Source organism: Apus apus, chromosome 4, assembly GCF_020740795.1.
Source record: "Apus apus isolate bApuApu2 chromosome 4, bApuApu2.pri.cur, whole genome shotgun sequence".
In the NCBI taxonomy this organism is placed as follows: Eukaryota; Metazoa; Chordata; class Aves; order Apodiformes; family Apodidae; genus Apus; species Apus apus.
The window spans coordinates 2,723,001-2,745,655 of record NC_067285.1 but is presented as its reverse complement, the minus strand read 5'-3'; the positions used below and the strand labels follow the sequence as shown (position 1 = coordinate 2,745,655).

The 22,655-nt window shown below is 43.5% G+C and overlaps 2 protein-coding genes across 3 annotated transcripts in view; one reads left to right on the top strand and one right to left on the bottom strand.

Annotated features, from left to right (window-relative positions):
* Window positions 1–5,758, bottom strand: part of INSYN2A (inhibitory synaptic factor 2A) — a 43,534-nt gene extending 37,776 nt beyond the window's left edge. Inside the window, exon 1 of the mRNA XM_051617680.1 lies at window positions 5,733–5,758. The gene's annotated coding sequence lies outside the window, so the exon portion shown is untranslated. The remainder of the gene's footprint in view (window positions 1–5,732) is intronic.
* DOCK1 (dedicator of cytokinesis 1) overlaps window positions 1–22,655 on the top strand; it is a 296,429-nt gene that overhangs the window by 134,715 nt on the left and 139,059 nt on the right. The gene's annotated exons all lie outside the window — the stretch shown is intronic.

Below are 22,655 nucleotides of genomic sequence, written 5' to 3'. Positions count from 1 at the left end.
TAATGAATAGTAACTGGTTGTTCACACCCATTTTATTATAATGATCTGAGGGAGAGATTTGGCTTGCTCTAGATTTTTTTCTGATTCATATATAAATACACAAACATGATTGATTTCACTGAATTGCCTCTTTCTCCTTCCTCTCCCAAGGAGAGCGAGAAGTAACTAACCTGAACAAAATGACTTTTCATGTTGCTAGCTTTAAAATACAGTCCTGAATTTACACACCTGCTTAAGGGGTTTTGTCTTGAGCATCACAGAGAGTCTGGTTCAGTTTTTAAGAGTCATCGACACCGTGGCTGGGCTGTATCACTTGCATCAGATTTGACATCCTGACTTATTCCAAGCAGCAGCATCACTGTTCTGGTGTGAGCGTTGGGTGCTGTGGTTTTCTGGGGTATTACCTGAACCCAAAGTGTCCGATTTAAAGCTAGTTTCAGCTGGACCCACCCACGCTGTGGTCACAGTGGTGGGCTGTCATGCCTGTGTTTTGCTCCCCTTGTCTCACTGAAATTTAACAAGATGACTTAGTCCCGTGGAAGTGGGATGGAAGTATTTAAGTTGTGTATGTCTTGTCATTCTGGTCAAAGTGGGGCCTAAATACAAACTGACAGTTTTTAATGAATTGGAAATGGTGCTGAACATTTTTAGTAGAACAAAGGTTTTACAGCTTGAAGTGCTGTGACTTGTTTTCTAGGTCTGTCTCTGGTATAACTGCATTACTGCCTAGGTGTCTGCGTTTTTCCTGGAGGTTAAAAGAGAATGAAGAGGTAAGCAAAGGCAAGCATCAAACAAACAGGGAAAGGGAGGAAGAGCCCAAAACAAGTAAATCCTTCTTTGTAAGGTTTTGATACTTCCTCATCACTTAGGCCATATGGAATGATCTGCCTTCGCTTCTGTTTTGAAGATGGTTTGATTTAGTAACTCTGAGGGCTTTATTTACAAGCATGCTGTAGCCATCATGGACAGGCAAAGATAACCCAGACCACTTGCTTGTCCTCCTCATGAATGTCATATGCATGAGTTAAGATGGGATTTTGCCAGTATGTCAGTACAAATAATAAGGAATTCCTGTAAAATGGATGCAAAAATAAATACAGATAGGAAAAGCCCTTAGATGGGGTAGACTGCTACAAATAAAGAAGTGAATGGTCTCTCTGGAGACGGGCAGAATACTTCAGCTTTACATCTGAAGGAGCAGGATGTCCAAGTAGAAATCAATACAGGAGAAAAGCATCCTTCAGCACACATACTGGTGCTAAGAAAGGACCGTGCAGCTGATGCAGGCAGCACCTCCAGAAAAAAAGTTTGCAGAGGGCTTCCACACTGCTCTTACATTGTAAGAAGCTGGTGTGCCAGGCCAGGTGCTGTTCCTGCACATCTTGTTAAATCAGGTGCAAAAGCCACATGCATGCGTGTAATTTGCTCCACCATATAACTGCATTTTTAGCCTGTTTAATGAAACGTTGATGCTTGTTGAGGATTTTAGGAATCAAATGGGGCAGGGTTCCTGCAGGGAAAGCCAGTGCAGTGAATGGTGTATCTAAGACTCCATGGAAATGTTCCTTTGTCTTCTGCTCTCCTGAACATGAACGGGTGAATACTTTGGTTTGGTTTGCTTCTGAGTATTCAAATATTACTTTACTAGCTGTAGTTTCTTGCTTTGAAAATTAATCCTAATGTCTCATTTTGGGTATCAGAAATGTCTGTGTAGTTTGGCTGCTCTTTGCCATACAGGTGAATTTGTAACATGTAGATGAGCATGCTGTGGGCAAGCATGTTACTGGTTACACATGACTACTCCAGTCTGTCTTTTCCAATTGCTGCAGCCTCAGATATGTTTAGCCATAACCACACAGCTTTTGGGAGACATTCAGCACACTGTTTTGATAGGGGCTGAGTGAGGCCAAGTGATCAGCCAAGCACAGGGACTGGGGAATCTGACACATGGTAGGGCAAAGCTCCAGCACTTGCCAGCAAAGACAGAAATCTCCTCTTGTAATTGATAGATTAAGTTCAGATCTGACCCAAATATAGTTGGACTTCGAGGCCTTCAGTCCTAGGGCTTTTAAATCCATTTCTGCTTAATTCAGACTGGAAAAACAGCCCTTATTCTTCCACATTTCTCTGTATTGAAATCAGTGGATTTGGCTGGGAAAAACTATTATTGGAGTAAAACCAGGCCTAGTGCCTTTCTGTTACTGAAGGGAGAAGAAAACAGGCAGAGAGGAGGACACTGAGTTGCTGTTTGTCACTCAATTGTTATTCTTATAACTGATTATCTTCACCTGTGAGACATGTAGTTACATGTAGATCAGGAGAGTCTGAAGGGACTGATCACCCTGACACTGCACTGTGCAACTGCAGAGACAAGTTGAACTATTTTTGAGAGTGTTAAGGGACCAGCAGAGAGGCTGTTTTCAGCCTGATGTAATAAAATTGTAGCAAATAGACTTCAGAGTGGGCATGTGCCACTAAAATAAGAGAACGCTCTGATCACGTTCGGTGTGGTCAATAATAATTTAAAATGGGATATCACTTCCTGATGAGTCTACCTGTCTGCTCATAGGTTATACAGGCTTTTCTGAGCAGAAGAAAAGCACCGATTTTTCAGAAGGCTGAATATGGAACTCCCACTGAATCCATGACTCAGATGTTTTTTTAAAAAACATGCTCGTGGTCTCATTTCCTTAAAGCCTATTTAATTTGCAAACTGATTAATAAAAATTTAAAGGAGTATTGTGCTATAAAATAGATTTGTTGCTTACATCTTTTCTAATATCTTGCACAAATCTTCAGCACTTTTAAAAATAGTGGCTGTCATAAAGCAAAATATAAGACCTCTTTAATAGCTAGTTTAAATAAGCATGTGAATTTTTTATGCTCTCAAATATTCTAGATCTACTGCAATTTCCTCAACTATGCATGAATTATGTGATTACACATCCTCGGTTCTCCCTGTCCAAGATGCAGTGGTTGGATAAGGAGCTGCCTTGAGGTATCACAGCTCAGTAGCTTGGTGGAGGTATCCTTGTGTTTTAGTATAGGTTTTCAGCAAGCTAATAGGTCTCCCTGGCTTTCACTACTATGTTGGTCACTGCAAAGGACTGGGTTGGTTTTAAATTCTCTAGAATAGGCTAAATTACACATTAGAGTTAGTACCTCATTGTCACTTGTGCAGGCTGTTGTTGAGTTTGGATTTCCAGGTAACCTAACGGGATGTTGAGGTGACCAGTAGTGTTGGGTCCCTGGCAGTGCACATCAGGAGGATGATGCACACCCTGGGATGCAGCTCTTGCAGGCTCCTGGGCTCCTTTGCCAGATTTTCCTTCCAGGTGTTAATCTCCATTGAACTTAGCTACTTCATTGTATTTCTTTCTTGTTCCCCTCTACATTCATTATATATGCTGTGTCTCTCTCATGCAGAAATCCTTGTCAGTGAAATGGTTAACTGGGGGGGAAAAATGCAGTGATGATCTTAAGATCTTACTTGCTTGTGAGTTTAATTAGTAGAAGGGTACATTGAACATTAAGTGCTGTCCCTCTTGATAAGTAACTAACACTTTCTTTCGTGGTGCTGCTGCCCCGCTGGTTTTTTATGTGCCAATCTGGGGAAAGGCACTGATTTCACTCAGGATTAGATTTATTTTGAGCATCTTGTTAAAAAATCTACATCATTCATAACAACGGAGTCCTAAAGAACACATTTGTCATCAAGGGCATCCTGATGTCCTTACCCAAGAAAAAAGAAGTAAGGTTATTTAGCGTCAGCCTTCCCCAGTGAGCTCATTCTGTGAAGGCAGGAGCTTTGACTGCAACAGCCCCTCAAACTCTGGGGCAGTAATTTCATTTTATGACTGTTCAGTATGAGTATTTGGATTAGCAATATACATTATGTATTTCTACTGAAACCAATGACTGTATGTCATCCCTGTATGGAATATAAACCTTCAGGTGATAAATCAGTAATCTCTGAGCACTGAGATATTTTCCTCTGAGCTGCTTGTATGCTTTTATGATGCTAGGAAAAAAAAAAATCTAGGTTTTTTACTTGAGCTGTTATTTGTACTTGAGGAGAACAGCATTAGGGTAGTAAAGAAGGGCAGGAATGAGCAGACTGGTGGAACACCAGTGGGCTCCACACCAGAAGTGAGGAAATCTGTCACTCTCCATGCTTGTCATATTTCTACTATAGATATGTTTGCTTGAGATTTTACATTAAATTATTCTGAGCGCAGGGCTAGGACAGTTGCATGTCATGTGGTATTTATTTCTTTATTAGCTTAGGAGTTTTTCATCTAGCAGCTGGATTTTAACCTTGATACATGCAGCATTCCTGACAGCCCTGCAGATCCGAACAGTAATCACGGTGAAGCACTTAAGAGGAGGGAATTAATTCCCAGTTTATATTAGACGTGACCTGTTACTGGTTTGTCTTTTATTACTGCTTTCCAGCATTCAGCAGAAAAATAATGGTTCTCGGAGGCTGGGAAAAAACAAACAAAACAAAAACGGGTCTTCCCAAACTTCCCACTCGTAGAGCCTAATGAGTTAAATTTCCCTCTGTGATGTTTGTGCGGGATTTTAGCTGCTTAGACAGACAAGGTCAAACGAAACTGCTCCATTACCTATTCTGACTCGTGGCGGGGGGGTTTGGGGCACAGCTCCTTTGGGACAGACCCCTGGGGAGATGGTGACATCAGCAGAGAACATATTCTCTGCTTTCAACATTGCAAGATGTCCCCTATTTTGCTCGGGCTTGCCACCCCCCCCCCCCCCCCCCCCCGCCTCCCCCCAGCAGATCCCAGCCAGCTGCAGCCCTGCGTCCCCCTCGCTGCTGTAACTCTGTGTAAACATGGCATTAAGTGGAGACGCTGAGGTCACAGGAGAGGATTTTTACTAGCAGTAGGAAGGCCAGATCGGAAATTCAAAGCGGGGAGCTCTGGATGCCTTGCAAGGTGCAAGGTCCAGGACTGTGCCTTTGGTGCTGGATCCGCGCTGCCTTTTTGTCCCATTTGCCTAATGCATTTTCATGGCATCTCCAATTTAAATGTGGTTGATGGTGGTGACGGGCGGGGGTGCAGTGATGTGTTAAATCGGGAGCAGCACTGCTTCTCGATAGTAACAGTTAAAAGCAGCAGCTTCAGCCCCTGACCAGGATTTTTGGGTTTGGTTTTTAATGAAGGGCTATATATATACAGCAAGTTACCGGCTGAACACGTCCAGTGTTCTTCCATGGCCGTGTCGTACGGACACTCCATGAGGGGCTGCCTCGGACTGACTTCCCAGGGCTGAAGTTAACAAGCAGTGGTAGTTCCTCGCAATCAATCGTGAAAAACTAAAGCACTTCGTGCATCTTCCAAAAATCCTCCAGCTACAACTCTCCCCTACCCAAGCAGCATTAGAAGAAAGCCTGGTAGCTTTTCGAGAAGAAAATAGCGGGTTGGATGTGATATTAGTGATAATCTCTCCTTATCTGTCAGGAAAGTTACTGGATGCAATCGCCGTTCCCAGGCAGGCAGATCCACTATTGCATAACGCTCCGGCTGGCGCGATGCTTTCTGCTCATCCCTAGGAACTTTTCAGCAGGAAAAAAACAAACCCAGGGAACTGGGTATTTTTAGGACTCCTCGCCCAAGGAGGGGTGGCGAGGCAGCCCTCCGCGCTGGCTCCTGGAGGAGAGCCGAGGGCAAGCATTCCGGCTGGGCTCGCAGCGCCCGGAGCTTACCTACCTTACGCTTCCTTAGACAGAAGTGGCGGTCTGGGCGCTCCCTTCGGGCTGCATCTCCCTGTCTCGCTCCAGCGGGGCGGGATGGCGAGAAGGTCCGCGACGGTCGCGCATCCGCTGCCACCCGGAGCCGGGGCCGGGGCCGCCACGCCGCCGGTCTCCCGCGGCCGGGCGCTCAGCTGCGGCCGCCCGAGCGCTCGCTAGAGGCAGCCGCCGCCGCGCTCTCCCCCGCTGCCCTCATCGGCTGCGGTGCTCGGCTCGGGGGGCGGAGGCTGTGGGGTTGGGAGGTAGGTGGGTGGGTGGGTGTGTGTGGGGGGGTCCTCCCGGCCGGGTTCGGGGCGTGGAGAGGGGGGGAAACTTGTTGAGCGGGACCGGCGGGTGTCCCCCGGCCGGGCGGGAGCGGGCTTGGGGCGGTGGGGCCGTGGGGAGGAGCCGGGGGCTGGGTCGGCGGAGGGAGGCGGGACGGGACGGGACGGGAGGGCGGTGGGAGCGGCCCCCGCGCCGGGCAGGGCCGGGGGAGGCAGCGGGGAGCGGCCCGAGGGGTGCGAGGAGGGGAGCACAAGGAGGGGGAAATGGGAGAGGGGGGGGGAGCTGGCAACCTTACCGCCTCACTAAAAATCTGCAGTTGTTCCTGGTTTTCCTCTAGGTGTGAATAACAGACACAGTTGAAAGCAATATATGTGTTGGTGAGGGTTGCTGAGCACCCTCGTCTTCCACTTGTGCTACTTACAGCAGAAACACTGGAGCAGACGCAGAGTGGGTGATGCTGATCCGTTCGGGATTTCACCAAAGTGCTTGTTTCAAGCTGCATAGCTGCTATGCCTTTTATTTGGAGGAGAAGTGTTTAAGCTACTGAATGAATAGATGCTCCCATTTGCTTTCAAACCTCTAATAAAATGGACGCAAGTTAACAGGGAAGCGGGTTGGCAAAGCAGCAAGGATTGGCAAACATGATCGTGTTCTTAGAACTTAAACCCTATCTTTCCTCCTTTTCTCTCAAACCACTTTGCCATTTTATAAAGGGTTTTTCAGAGATGGCTTTTCATTAAAAGAAGAGTTAGAAATTAAATGGGTCATGTGTATTTAATCAGACCTGTGTTGACAGAAGATGTCATGAGAGGCATGAGAATTCATCGAGTTGAGCAGCAGTGGATCAGTCCCCTGTCCTTTGGAGGATTTCAGTAGCCTTGCTGCTTAATACATGTTTTTCACCACAGCGTGCAACTGGCTTAGCCCAGTTGCCACCAGGTGTGGCCACGTAGTTTGTCTGTAGTGGTGCTATCTTGGCTGAAAGGAGAGTTGATGAGGATTATTGATCCTTGGGGTTTACTGCAGGGCCCCCTGATTTGCAGTGGCAGATCCCTGGATGAGCCTGGTCGTGAAGTGTCCCTGCTGCTGCCTGGGCACGCTGTGCACCAGGCCACCCTGCAGCAGGGACAGCCACCCCAAGCTAAGTGCAAAACAAGTTAGGACAGCTCTGTAGCACGATGCAGCAGAAATACTGGCTCAAGTCCTGGACATCTCTTTAGAGTTAATGAGCTGGAGCAGACCGTTGCACCAATGAACGTGCGCTGCTGCGGCGGCGGCTGGAGCTCCTCGGCTGTGCCAGCTTTGCTGTCTTTGCACCAGGCTCTGCTGCTAGAGCCTGACAGTGGGTATAGAAATCCTTACGGACCCGACTGTCGTGTGAACATCAGTGTGGAAGCGTGGAGTTGAATTCACAGACATGCTTGCCTGTTAAATTGCAGTTAAGCTGTGCAGGACTGGATCAGAGGAGTGTTCAACAATCAGGCAGTCAGCAGAGGGCAGCTAAGTTGCTCTCCCTGCCTGCTACCTGTCCAGGTACTCTCTTCACTCTCCTCATTCCCTACCTTATCCTTGCAAATTTCCTGCTGATCCCTGAAGCAGGGTGCCCGAGGGCATCCCTTTCAGCCCTCCAGGCATGTGCTTCCCTCTGGTATAGGAGCTATGCTTCCTGCAGACCATCAGGAGTGAGCTGATGGCACAGCTTCGAGCACAGTTTAGGATCTCTCTGGGTTTCTTACCAGATCTTTTCTAAAACAGCTGGGAAGAAGTCAGGATCACCTTGTTCGTACAACAACAAACACTAAGCTTTGTTTCTTTTATTTTCCTGACTTGTATTCCAGGACCTCTGTGGTTTTCTCTCTACCAAAAATAAATTCCTCCTTGGGCGTAGCCTGTGTACATACATGCGTGACATGATGTGGTACAGTGACCACATTGTAAATACATATGCTACTTCAACAGAAGCAAATATATCAGGGGTAGTAGATGCTGTTACTTTTTCAGAAGCTGAAAATGAGAGCTGCACATCTCAGGACGTGCAGACCATGATTGCCAGAAGCAAATATTGTTGCTCGATAACCTTAGTGGTGTGAAGGAAGCAGCTCTCTGATGGAAGAAGTAGTTAAACTGCATTCTTATCTTCTCCGTAATTATACTTTGAGCCTGTTGTCCCAGGGCTGATTATTCTTGCATGGCATTATGCATATGTCTCATTTATAAAGCTAGGCAACTGCACAACATCTTTCTGTAGATGTTTAGAGAGCTAGGAAAGACTTTGGAGTTGCGGACCAGGTTCCTGCTTGTCCTGCACACGTGTGACTGCTGATGCAGTTGATGTATGTATTTTAAATCATGGTTTGTGAAAAGTAACATCTTTCCTGATTGTTATGCTTTATGTTGCTGTAGAAGTTTACAGAAGGAAATAAACTAGGAAAACAGAAACACTGTATCATTCTGTTTGCCAAGTTTTCAGCCCTTTAAATAATGCTGGGTGCAGCTGTTGCATCATGAAACATAGTGTCAAAGTGTTGGTTGAGTTCTGACTTCAACCTGGGAAGATGCAAAGAGAAACAAGACAATTTATTATAATTTATTATTTTTTTTAGAATACAAATGCATTTCTCTCTGATGCAGTATCCTGCCCTCCCAGACTGCCTTTTTCTTCTGCTGTTTGTCCAGGAGGAGTGAGCTCAGGGCTGTGGGCTGCACTCCTGTAAGACGTGGGGGTGTGTGGATGGACTTGAAGAGAGAGTGAAAAAATCATCAGGTTGTATTTGAGAGCAGTGAGAGAACTTTTCTTCTGATATCTCTTTTGGAGAGAGGAGAATCAGTCTAACAATGGGTCCTTCTTCCATACTGCTAATTCCATATTAAATTTGTACATCTGTGCATATTTATAAATGTTCATCTTCTTGCACAGCCTGGTGTGGCAAACTTCAGGTCTTGCTTTGGTTGTTTGTTTTTTTTTCTTGTACTCAGCATCACTTTGGGTGTGAGGAGACAGGGCATGGCGGAATGACTGGGATGCTGCTTCTGTGCTGATGTGGGACCCTCAGCCCGTGCCCTCCTGGCTGGCAGTGCCAGGGCACATCCTCTTCATGCTTGTGACAGTTGCCAGGGTTTTGGCCAGAGCACTGACTGCTCCTGGTGAATGCTGTGCCTGGGGGAGATGTGTGTGTCAAGCAGGTGTTTTGTATGATTATGCTCTGCTAGAATGTGCAGGTCCTACCGTGTAACGCTGAAATGTAATTTTCTGGAACAGTTTATGAAGTTCTTGTCAGTCCTAGAGGAAACAAGCTCAAATCCAGCTCAGGGAAAAGCATGTGGCAGGCAGAGCTGGAGTTATCTGCCAGGTGTCCCAGCTGACGCCAGCATGGGGAAGATGATAACCAACACCAAAGCCATTTTCAAAATCAGTGTGACAGCTGCTGTTTAACCTTACCCTAGTTTTAAATGTGTACAGTTCACTGAGGTGCAGGTTCTGGAACGAGTCCTGTCGGAAGGAAAAAGCCAAGGAAAAGTCTGGTGCTCCAGGTGAATGCTGGGCTCGTGGTGGCTGAGCCAACCCCAGCCCAAGGGTTGGGGTCAGTGCTCTGAGCTGCAGACGTGGGCTTGGTCTCAGGAGGGTGTTAACACTTGGGACCTGTCCTGCAGGGCCTGTTACTGGATATAGATTAAGTAACTTTTATTAGGAGGGGTAATTTAAGTGCTGGCACCAAATACATGAGCTAGTTTACTAGGATCTACCTAATTAGATTGATATTTGAAGACAGAAGTTTAGATACCTTAGGTTGGGTATTAGAAGAACCTTCTCCACTGACAGTGGTGTCACAGTGGCACAGTGGTGCCACTGGCACAGGCTGCCCAGAGAGGGGGTTGGATCACCGTTCCTGGAAGTGTTTAAAAGAGCTGTAGATTTGGTGCTGAGGGACATGATTTAGCAGTGGACACGGTAGAGTTGGGTTAGTGGTTGGACTCAATGATCCTAAAGATCTTTTCCAAGCAGGACAGTGGTGTGAATGTTTAGGACTAGCCTAATTTGTCACAGAACCTCACTGCCTCCTTTTTAGGTGAAAGGAGATTGAAGTTGACTTGATTTGAAACTTAGAGGCATGGATGATGTTGTGCCTTTGGGACCAATACTATCATTCTGTCTTTGCTAAGAGCAACTGTTTTCACCTTGCTGAATCTCCACTCACATTGAATAAGTCATTATTTTCACCCCTTTATATGATAGCTGCCTGGCACTCTATGCTACAGCTGTTATTTGCTTATTTACTTGAACTTGCCATGGGAAGAAAAATGAAGGCATGTTAAATATGCTCCTCTCTTCCAGTTGAGGTGAATTCAAACTCCACTTGAATTTCAAACAGGTCCTCGTGCAATCAGATCCTTAGAGGTGCTCCTTGGTTTGGGGAGGGATATAATCTGCTTGGCTGTGATGACAAAGAAATAAGGTCTTGGAGTCACGTTAGGCAGAAATTTGCTTCATAATAAGTTTTTTTTTTTCATGAGATTGGACAATTCATTTGAGACTATGCTGATGTCTGTTCTTTATCTGTAAAAGTGCAAGTAATTGCACATCTGTTAACTTGGAGGAACATTTTGAAGATAAAGTGGATTTAAGATTATGTGTATAATACCCATAATACCTGCGTGCAGCTAAAATTTTAAACAGCTGATTAAGTGAACTGCTATTTATGGATTTTCTCCTCTAGGAAGGAAAATGCTAAGTAACCTCATTAGCAATGATAGTTATTTCTGTTCTTCATTGGTACAAGTATGAGTAGGATTTAGGCCTTTCTCTTAATTTGCCTTTGTACAGATCACTGGAAGAAAAAGATATCAGGTCTTAGCAGCTAAAGCTGAGATTTTGAGTTCCAGTTGAATGCTGTCTCATTAGGAATCCAAGTGGCTTTGGATGTAGTTTATCATTCATAGTAAGAAAGAAGTCCTGAATTTATTGGGTTAAGAGGTGATTTTTTCAATATATATTTTTGTTGCGTTTGTAGTTCAGGCAAGATAATTTTAAGCAGTTTTGGGGAAGGACACATAATTGATGATTGGAAACACTTGATTGTTGTTCTAAGGATGGGTATTATGAGCTAGTCTCTCGTGGTGTGTCCAGGCTGTGGAATCACTTCACTAATAAAGATGTTCTCAATGGATGCAGAATTCTGCACTGGTTAAATTAACATGCAGCCTGTACAGTTAGGAAATAAATGAGGGTCTGGGAGACCATGATGTATGATACCCTAAATGGCTGCATTTTGTTCATATTTGAAAGGCAGTTTAGCTTGTCGTCATTACTGATGATTTGTGCTTTTATAGCCCTTCTTTTTGCATTTCAGAAATCCTTTGTGCCCATCTGAATAATAAATCACCATGTTTGATTTGCTCAGTAAGAGCAAATGTGAAATTACAGTCTTATTAAGATGTCTTGAGAAACTGTAAGTGTGGGTGAAATTTTTTAGAGGAATGTTATGTGAACTTTTAAAAATGTTTTGTTTATTTTATTACCTTTTCAAATCCCAGAGTTGTATCTCCAACTGCTTCTGGTGAAGGGAGAAACACTGCCCTGTTTAAAAATAAAAAATAAAAAATCCGATCATACTTCTGAGTGCCTTCAAACAAATGGTTTCAGATGTAAGCACCTAATGAAACCTGGGATGGGCATGAATTCCATCTTGGAATTGAGGTTCTGGACAAAAGAAAGGCAAACATCACAAATAATGGGGATTCTTTCATCCACTTCATATTTCCTCTTTGGTGGAATAATATATTATTTATGCAACATTGATTTCATTAGAAGGAGGATTTGATGCAGCTTTTCTGTCAAAGTGGAGAAGCATTAAATGTTACAAGATAATATAAGTTCCCAAACCCTCTTGTAAGGTTTCCTCGATTGAAATATCGAACTACTTAAAATTTGAATATGGCATAAAAATACAGGCTTTTATGTCCTTTGACATGTCGCCTTAAAAGTTAGAAGCCCAGACAGCAGTCTGGTGCTAATGCATAATTCTTAACAGAAAAAAAAGAAACACAACAGAGAACAAGTGAAAATAAAATGCATGAAGGAACTGAAGAATGAAAATCGTTTGAAATTATGTAAGAGAGAGGAAAGTGAACAGTGCAAAAAGTAGTAAATGGAATGAGCCTTTTCCAGCAATGCTCTGAGTCAGAGTTCAGTATTTGGCCCTAATGTTCAGAAATGAACTCATTAAGTTTCCAAAATAAAATTGCCTTCAAAAATCTTGATAACTGGCAGAAGAATGTTGGCAGCGAAGAACCGTGGATATAAAGAGGCAGCCACCCCAAACCTTTAGCCATATGCTTCCAATTAAGACCTTCTACTCTCTTGTTTAATGAGGGGCGTGTTGAAAAGCTCTAGTGGTATGAATGCAATGGCCAGCATGAATTTTAAAAAGTGTTACATGAATTTAAAAATAATACACAAAAGAATTTTGCAGCCCACTTGCTGTTCTGGGAGGACAGAACTTCTGTGTGAAAGAACTTAGGCCAAGCAAAAAACTCATTTCTATATTGTTGCTAGCACTAACCTCAAATATTTGTACAGAAAAATGGTCTGTTAAGCTTTGAGTAGTGCCAGTGCTCCAGCTAATTATTTATTTTAAAAATAAAATAACCTAGGAACTTAAATATATGCAAATGAGGGTATGTTAAATTTATGACTGTGCAAAGACTTAATTCCTTTATGTATTAAAATGTACGTGACTCAGTTTTACCTTAAGAAAGGAATATAAGCAGTTATTTTTAAGTCTGAAAATCCTAGAAGCATGAAGTATTGAAATAGGTTGTGTTAGGCAGCGGTCTGCTGATAAATATGTGAAGCCTGATAATGACATTAAATGAGTTTATGATTGACAGCAGGAGCTAAGTGAAGTCCTTCTTAATCCTAGGTCTGGGGCTTTTCAAAATACAGTGCAATAAAAATGGCTCTGTCCTTCATAAAACATGATCTCCAGGATACTGTATTAAAAACCATTAAAAGTAGCACCACATTTTTATTTTCTTCAATATTTAAACAAGTCAGGACTTTAAATATTAATACTTAGCAGCAGTTGAGGAGCATAATTACCACATGCTTTAAATCAGAGGGGTGTCAGAGGGCTGGCCAAGCCCAGTGGCTCAGTGGGTGTTGGGGAGGAGGGCGAGGGGCCCGTGCTGGGGTGGCTGAAGGCAGGGGAAGCCCAGCGGCCATGGGGATGGGCACACCCCAGAACAGGCTTGTAGCCAGAGGTGGCAAGTGGGCTCCACCATATGTGTTTTCTGTGGTACCTGTGCCTGCTCTGAGGGGCGCTGTGCACTCATTTTTCCACCACCTCTGTGGATTTGTAAACCTAGGCCATATAAATCCACCCTCTGCCTTCTTGGAAGAATCTAGGACTTTGTGGCCCCTTCTCAGGAAGCAGCTCCTCCATCCCCTCTTCATGGAATCATGGAGTGGTTCAGGTTGGAAGGGACCTTTTAAGGATCATCTAGACTAACCCTTCCATCCCTTGCTGTGGGCAGGGACAGCTTTGATTAGACCAGGTTGTTCAAAGCTTCATCCAACCTGACCTTGCAAACACTTCCTGTGTTGGGGCATCCGACCTGTACCAGTGTCTCACCACCCTCATCGTAAAGAATTTCTTCCTCTCATCTAATCTAAATCTCCCCTCTTTCAGTCTAAAACCATTCCCCCTTCTCCTGGAACTACAGGCCCTGGTAAAAAGTCTCTCTACATCTTTCTTATAAGCCCCCTTTTAGTATGGAAAGGCTGCAAGAAGGTGGTCTCAGAGACTTCTCATCTCCAGGCTTTCATTTTGGTGGCCCTTCCCTGTACCCTCTGCAATCTGTTATGTCCCCCTGGGTTATGGAGGCTGTATTTATTTATTGAATTTGGTTTTATTTTTCTGTGAGGTGATATAAATCAAAGCTTTCACTGAAGGGTAGTTGTAAACATCACTGGAACTTTATTAGTGAGCTAAGTTTTTTTTCAGGATAATGAGCTGGGTTGATGCGCTAATGAGGTTTGTTTTGATGTATAATTTTGTTATTTCACATCTATTACCAGATGACAGATAAGCTCTGCAGCGATTGATTATCAAAATTAGAGGCTTGATATCCTGTGGGAAAGCTTGATGGTGATGCTAAATGGACAGCTAGTGGCCTCCTGGAAGCTGACACGTGGTGTCGCTGACATTTTGGTTGGCCAACACAAAGGACACTGGCTCTCAAGTGCAGGAGAAAAAAGGATGAGTTAGTCCCATGTGTTTGGAGAGTTTTCATGGAGGAGGGGGCACTGCCCTGCCTTTCCCTGGGTGTGCTCCCTGTAAGAGCTGCAGCATCCCCCATCCCGTGGAGAACTGGAGTTTCTCTTGGAGCTTCTGTTGTGTTTTCACAAGTCTCCATGTTTTTTGCAGGTGCTTCTTTTCTCTAACAAAGCAACAGGTGAAGGATCCTGCCCCTTGCTCTTGTCGCTGGATTCCCTAGGAGCTCATTTAACAGAGAATTTATGCTGTGATGCTTTCCATATTTTTTTTAATTAAACAGTGTTGAACTCAAAAATATCTTTTTATTATTTATTTTTGTTGTTTTTTTTTTGTGAAAAGTTTTTAATTTTAGGTGTTGCTAGCAAAAATTACAAGGTGAATGACCCTAACTAAAAAACCTTCACTCACTGGAAACAGCAGCATACTAGGACATATTATTTTTTCCATTTAATAAGAAATAAACAAACACAAAGGTGTGACTAATTTACAGGGATGCAAGGAGTATTTTCCTTTTATTTATGCATATTTATCACTTGGCTTGAGTTGTAAACATATTAATTCCTGCCTACCAGTTAATGACTTTGGGTAATGTTTGTATTCCCTTTATGCAGAAATTGTCCATATACCTCACAGTTACTTATAGGAATAAACTTAATTAGGTCTGCTTCCATAGTCCTGAAAGACATTTTGTCTTACTAGTTTTTCTAAGGTATTTTTAAAGCTCTTTTTTTTTAAAAAAAAGAAATTTAAAAAAAATAGTCCTCAGATTTGCTTCCTCAGATAATGAGTAATTTTCAGAAGTTGCTTGGAAAACTTGGGATCTCTAGGAATTTTGTGTTCTCTGCTTCTGTGCTACTCTGCACTCTCCTGTTTTTTTGTATTTTTAGTATATCTAAGTAGTGTATCATACAGAAATATAGAGCCAAATTTGTGTTCTATGATACAGTAATTCTAATAACTGGAAAAGGCAGCAGGTGATAAACATGCTCCCATCTGTATTATGAAGGAAGTGGTTACGTCAATACACCAAACTGAGTGGTGCTTTTAGTGGAACATAAAATCCAGTAACTTTTCTTGGAAAAATAATAAAATGTCCTTACACTCCTATAATGATTCATGGTTAATTTGGGTAAACAACAGGATTCCAATATGGGAGTGAAAGTCCTGTGGTGCTCCCTCTGTGCAGCCATCCTCCCACTCCTGCAGCTTTAGTGTCTATGTTTGCAGGGTTGTTCCTTGCAAAGAATCGAGCTGGTCTGCCTCAAAAATATTATTGACAGCCAAATCCTGGCATGATTTGAGCTTCCCAGAAGAATGCAAGGGTTTAGTAGGACTGAAGTGGGCATATTTGTGATTTGAGGATGGAGAGGTTTGAGTAGATCAGCCTTTTTGTTACACTCGAGTGGGATAATTTTGCTGGCCCTGGTTGCACTTTCTGAGGGTTAGCTAAAAAAGATCTGATGACAAAAAAAATCAGCTAGAAATCAGCTTGCACTTGGTGTAGCCTTCCCTGGCTGAAAAAAGTTTTGCCCAGATGCGAGCAGGGAAAGCATGGTTTGTGTCTGGTTCTCCCTCTGCATCCTGTGAGGTTTCTGTAGCTGTAGCAAGTGACTTTTTAGCATTCAGCACCGGGAAAGATGTTCCCAATGAAAGCTAATTTTTGTCTTTGAATGGACTTGGCCACTGGGCAGCTGCGTTCGTGGGCACGAGTTGAATGCATCTTCAGACTGTTAAAATGTTTTCCACCTGGATCATGGAGCTCTTCAGCTGAGAATCTCTTTGCTTCCCATGGTGCTTTCCCTGCTCTCCATTGTGCTTGCTTCCCTAAGGAGGCCGTCCTCAAACTGTCCTCTCAGGCATTTACAAGCTCACTGCTTTTATCCACAGATTTTTCGGTTGTTTCTTCCCTGTCACTTGAACATCTGAGCTGTCTTAGCCTTGGTCCAAGTGCATCAGTTCTGACATCCAGGGGTTTTTTTCATGGGCTTAGTGACACAAATATCAGCAGTATTTGTGTCAGGTACATGGAGCTGTTAATCCAGAGCTGGATCCACTGGGATCCAGGAGTGTTCAGAGCAGCAAAGGGGGGGGGGGGGACAGTGGCAGACCCACAGTTATCATTAGCATCTCCTGAGTATATAGGAGAAGAAAAATGGACCTGGACTCAAACACAAGTTTAAGAAGAGAAAGCTGCAGCCCATCCTGGTTCTCACCTAGTTCCCACCTTGTCCCCATCTCTTTTGTCCTGAGCAGAAGCAAGTGGGTGCTTGGATGGTGCAGGTGGCTGGGGCACTGCTGGCTTTATTGAGCTGTGACACTTTGCAAGCTGCAGTATAAAAAGCTACACCTTTCTTTTTTTACCTGCCCTCAGCTTTGTTACTCTGTTATAGCCATGTGAAGAACTGTTATGCACATAAATATGTGGATTATCATGAAAATGTTAATTAAATGGCTGAATAGTAACTAGAGATGACAGAGGGGAGGCAGTGTTGCTGAAATAAATTAATCCCACGTAGCTTTCGCTTTAGCCTGCGCACTGATTTTAGTTTTACTTCTTTCTTAATATCATAGAGTCACAGACTGGTTTGGGTTGGAAGAGACCTTAAAGATCATTGGTTCCAACTCCCCCTGCATGGGCAGGGACACCTGCCACCAGACCAGGTCCTCCCCAGAGCATGCTCAGGAGTGTGACAGTCCCCACACTCCTTCATGTGCTGCCACTGCCACCAGAAAAGTTGGGGTTTCTTTAACTTTGGAACGTTTTGAGTCACTGATTTTAATCTTGATTTGGATTTAATTTTAATTGCTTTTTCAAAGAGAGATTAATTCTCATTTAGGTGTGGATGTGTAATTAAAAAAGATCTCTCGACTTAAGTTGCTTTTGTCAACTGCATGCATGGGCTGAATGTGTGTGAAAGCAATTACATAGCTGAATATACATCTAATCCTGTTCTTAATGTTTAAGTGTTATTGTGTTAGAAAATGATAAATGACTTCTTATTTGTGAGAGGATTTAATTTTTTCCCATATGATTTCTGCCAAGACAGTGTTGGAAGAAAAATTAAATTCAATTAGAAATCAAAATTTATTTCAGTGGTGGAAAACCAGCACTTAAAATGCTTTCTTATTGCTTGAATATGTTGAGTGTGTTGGATATCATAGGGAAAATTATAAAAACATGCTTTGCACTTTAGTCATAATGAGTTATCCTGTATGGAAATTATTCTCCTAAAATGCTTTAGGTGGTTTTTGGTAGGCCTGCAAGCACGGAGGGACTGGAATTGGTTTCATCTGGCACTGGCAGAGCTTTATGGGCAAATATTCCCCTTTGCCCTGTGTTTGTTGCTGCCATGCCAGGATACCTGGCCTGGGTGGAGCCTGTACAGGTACTGGGGTGCTGACCCCAGGTCTCGGGGTACCTGGTGTCACCAGATGGTCCCTGCATGCACGTGAGCTCTGTGCTTCAGGAGCTGGAAAATTGAGTCCCATATCTGGGCTTTCCCATGGAATGGAAAAGGGCAATGAGATGTTCTGGTTTTGAGTTTCTTTGTTAGTTTTTTTACATTCCAAATATATGTTATTCATCTGAAATAAATTGGAATTAATGGAATTTAAGAATAGAAGTAAAAATCTGTGTGTGTGCAGCAGAAACTCCTGTGGTTATGACCTGATCTAATGACTTCAAGCAGATACACATGTAGGTGCTGGCCAGCAGCTTGCTTCAGTTCTGTGGTTTGGCTTTCTGAAAATAGCCTTTTCAAACTGTAAGTACTCCAGCTGATTAGTTCTTTAAGTCATCATGCCTTTCATGTATTTGAAATGCTTTTTTAAAATAAATGTATTTCACTGGAATGCTTTTCGAATCCATCCTATCTTTGCAAGTTAGTGCTGCTCCCGTGGACTGTGTATTCCTGTCCTGAGAACTGTCAGGAGGGACTGGAAACAGAAATCCCTCCCTTTGCCCTCTGTGCCCATTGTTGAGGATGTGCCGTTGCCTTATTAACATCTGCTGTCTTCTTTTCCTGTGTCATCTCCTCCTGAAGCAAAACCTGGCTCCTTCTGCCTCACGGCGAGGCAGAGGTGTCCCCTAAAACCAGGCAGGTCCAAGAGAGGATTCCATAGCTCAGGCCTTGGACTCCCACACAGGTTCCGTTGTGCTCTTGCTAGGAGTTCCATGTTTCTTTTAGTGCTGTTGAATGTTGTGATTAGCCCCAAATGGGATAAAAAAAGCTCCCAGTTTGTCCTTAACTGAGCTGCTGGTCTCCTTTCATCTTTCTGGGTTGGGTTTCTACTGGGTTTAGGTGCTCTAATTTCTGCAGCAGGAGAAGGAGAAAGAGCTCTTTCTCAGGAGCATCCTGTTGGAGCATATTGTGTTGAACCCTGTGGTCATTGTTCCAAATAGTAATAAAAAAAATTTAATTAGTTTTCCACAATATAAATGTTCAGCTCTTTTTTGCTTAGATTGCATATTTTAGATTGATTTAATCTGCTTTTCATGAAGTACCTTTGAAGCTCTTCTTGATGCTGGACGTTGTTTAGCAATAGGTTGTCTGACAGAATCCCCCAAAGTATTCTGAGTTACTGCAAGTTTAATAAGAAATAAAATTCAATTTTAATAACGTTAGGACAAAGAGTTATCATTCTAGGAGATGCAGCCCACATATTATTGTTTTCAGGCTCTGCAGATGAGTCCTTCCCTGTTTCCTTTAATTAAGTGCTAAATGCTAAATAGGTCTGTGTTCCTGGATGGTGTGTCCTTATGAAATATGGACACGCTGCTGCTCACAGGAGCTCCTGCCCTGCCTGGCAGAAAGGACCTAGGTCTGACTTACTGCTTTGTGTTGTGCTTCTGGCTCTGGGGCTCTGCAGTGGAAGCAATGGATTCTCTTATTCCTCTGATGAATCATGCTTTGGAATGGAAGTTGCAAGATTTGTTAGTAGGAGCTGTGCTCCTCCAGACCCCACCCTTGCATCTCTCCTGGAGGAATCCAGGTGGGTTTGGGAGCCACATTCCAAGGGAAGAGGCAGGTCAGGTGAGGTTATTCCAGAGGCAGAGAAGAGCAAATTTCTGTTAAATCCCCTGTTTTCTACTACTAGATATTAATCTTCTCAGCTCCTCTTATCTGTCAATATTGGTACAGAAAATCTAAATTCAGATGTAACCTCTCAGAATTGTTTCTCTTTTTTGCCATAATTTTTTACAGAAAGTTGAACTTCAGTTAGAAAAGTCATAGTCAAGGACCGGCCGGTTACCAGCAGAGCTGTGTTTATTTTATCAGTTTTCCTACTCTTTGGAGAGGAGGGAATGAGAACATTGTCTATAACAGGATTTTCATTTTGATAACATGCAAATGTGAGAAGAGTCTTTACTGCAACCCTGCAGAGAGTCCTGCCTGCAGGGACTGTGTGACCCTCTGCAGCACTGCAGGCTGAGCAGCACAGCCCAGCACCACGCACTGCCTTCCCCATCCACCCCCTGCCCACATCCTGTGCCAAAACCAGAGCAGCCCCGGTGGTACATTGTGATGGTTTCTGTCATTACATACCAAAGGCAGAAATTAGTTCAAAAATACCAAAGCTTCCCTAGAGAGACTTCTTCTTGCAAGTTGCATTTTAATCCAAGGACATCTAAACTGTGAGTTTGTCAATTAAATTCTGATGGCACGTATTTCTGATCTTCCTTGCAAGCTCTCCAAGCCCCTCGATGAACCTGTTGCTAAATATTTTATGTCACAACAGTCAAGTGACAAGCACCCAAAGAATAATTTGTCATAAAAATGACTGTTGTTTTCAGAAGTGTATTCATCTGGCAGGGTCACCTGTCGTGTATGAAGAGTTCATCTGAAGGACAATACATCTTCCTGTAGTATTCTCGTGATTTGCCACGGTGATGTCTTACTTCAGGATGATTTGCCTGCTGCAGAGACAATATCCATAACACCTCTAGGCTCTCACAGGTGCCAACATCACTTTAGTGCAGTCATTCCTAATGTAGGGTGCTAGTTAGCTGAAGTTCTTTTCCTTCTGTTTGCAAAACTTAGTTCTTTACCTGGTCTGCCTCAACATGGTCATAGTTTGTTTACAAGACTTTCAACATTTTGAATGGTAAAATTGTACTTCTGAGTGTATTAGCTCACCTTGGCTGTTACAGATGGGTTCAGCCATGGGCAAATCTGTGGTGGAGGGTCCATAGACTGTGTTTTGCTCCTGCCTTCTCACAGCATCCCTGCAAAGGCTGCAGCCTGGCTTTCGAGAGCATCTCCTTCATTGCAGTGATGTTTGTAACTAAAACCAAACCTCTCTGGCACTCTGGTTGTTGTGGATGCTTCAAGTGGAGGAGAAGCTCCTGCTCTGGCTGTGCACATATCTGCATCTTGGCCGTTTTATCCTCTGGCTTCATTTTTATTTTCACTCTTTGGTGACTTCTGTTTGCTCCAGACAAAGTTCAGGTTTTTTTCCTTCTCATCTATCGAACACTGAGCGCTTGCACAGATACAGCTTTCTTTTGGAGAGTGCTTCAGAGGATGATAATAATAATTATAGTTAAATTAGCTTCCTAACAGTAATGTGAAGGAAGTAAGACGTGTAAGCCTTGGGAAATCTAAAATAAACAAGATGAAAGGCTTTCTCTGGGGCGAGGAAGGCAGCTAGTTTGAGGTTCGTAGTGGTGTCAGGAATTTGTTATTCCCGTGTTCAGGCTGTAAAGGATGGTTGTCCTGTCTCTTGGCATGGGTGTGAGTAGGGACTCTGTCCTGAGGGCTGTTGGGCCGTGGATCTCTCACTCTTCTTCTATGCTGGGGACAGGGAGAAGTGGAGGAGTCATTAGTGAGGTGCTTCTGTACCAGTAATTCCCCAAGCTCTGAAACAGCGAATGAGGATTTTGGAAAAGTACAGCTCAGCTGCAGGTGTGTGTTTATGAATACATCTATTCACTTAGCTCAACTCCAAACCCAAAGTAAGCAGCAGGCAAGACATCATTACAGGCATTTGAAGAGAGGGGGTGAATCTTAAACCAAGCAGTACCACGCCGAACTCCTGCACCTGATTAGATGCTGTAAAAATGTCAGTGCACGTCTCTGCTCTCTTGCGAGGCTGCTGCTTTGAAGCTTTACTCAAAGGTTGCTCCTCTGCACAGGGCTCTGTGGAAACTGCTCCTCGTAAGGGCTGGCACAGGGACATGCCAGCTCCTGGTTGTTCTGCCTCTCCATCCTTGTCCTTCCCTACGTGTCCTGATACCACACGAGGGGTATGAAAGGCTTTGAGTGATAATTAATGTAAAGTAAGTAATTCTAAATCCCAGAATGGTTCTAGTCCCATATTTAGCGCTGCATGTCTGCAGAATTCTTGAAAAACATTTCTGTATGGTCTTTTTCCTTACGTGAGTACAGTTGAAACATTTGAATAACTAGTTTTCTGTATTTTGTTGCTTATAATTTTATTATTAGCATTGCTAGAAGTGTAAATAAGGATAGCTGAAACAAATTTGTTGAGAGCAGTTCCCTAGGTTTTCAATGAAATAGTTTTATGAGTGGCAGGGGGAGAAAAAAGGTGGGGAAAGTAATTTGCTTTTAGAAAACCAAAAATAGATGAACTGACCTTCAGAAACTGTGATTTCAGTTGAAGAGCATGCTGGTTAATACTGAGCCTGTAGAGAGCTTTATAAAGCAAATAATTTCGGGTTAAAATGAACTTCTGTGAAAAAAAGACCCTTAGAAAAATGATAAATGGTGGTGTTGAAATGTCTCGTTAATGTTTTGCTTACCTTTTACCAAAGTTAGTGCAGAGCACTTCCAAACTTGGGAGCACTTTGTGTAGATTCTCACTGTGCATCTCATCACATTTCTAATAAATAAGCCTTTTGCAGCTTGTACTTCAGTTGAGCTGTCGTGATCTTGGGTCCTGGTTTTGATCTACGTGAAGATCCTTTTTGCTGTTCCTGCCCGAGAGCTTTCTTGTCTTCAGAGACGTGGGGTTTTTTTCCCTCTTGTTTGGGATTATAGGATTTTCCTTCAAATGAAATAATAATCAGGATTTTGTTTATTCAGAATTGATTTCTAAGCAGCAGATTAGAGCCTGCAGCAGTGTTACAGCATGGAAGGGAGCTGGTTGAATATTTGTACCTTGCTGGGGCTCACCAAAATTAGGAAGGGGTGGGAGCCTACAGATCCATCCAAGCAGAGGGAAGGAGAGCTGCCCCTGAAGCAGGAGAAGGTGGCTGTAGGTTTTACTCTTCTTCCAAGTACCTGAAGGGGCTCCGGGAAAGCTGGGGAGAGACTTTTGACAAGGGCAGGGAGTGATGGGACAAGGGGTAGTGGGTCAAAACTGGAAGAGGGGAGATTTAA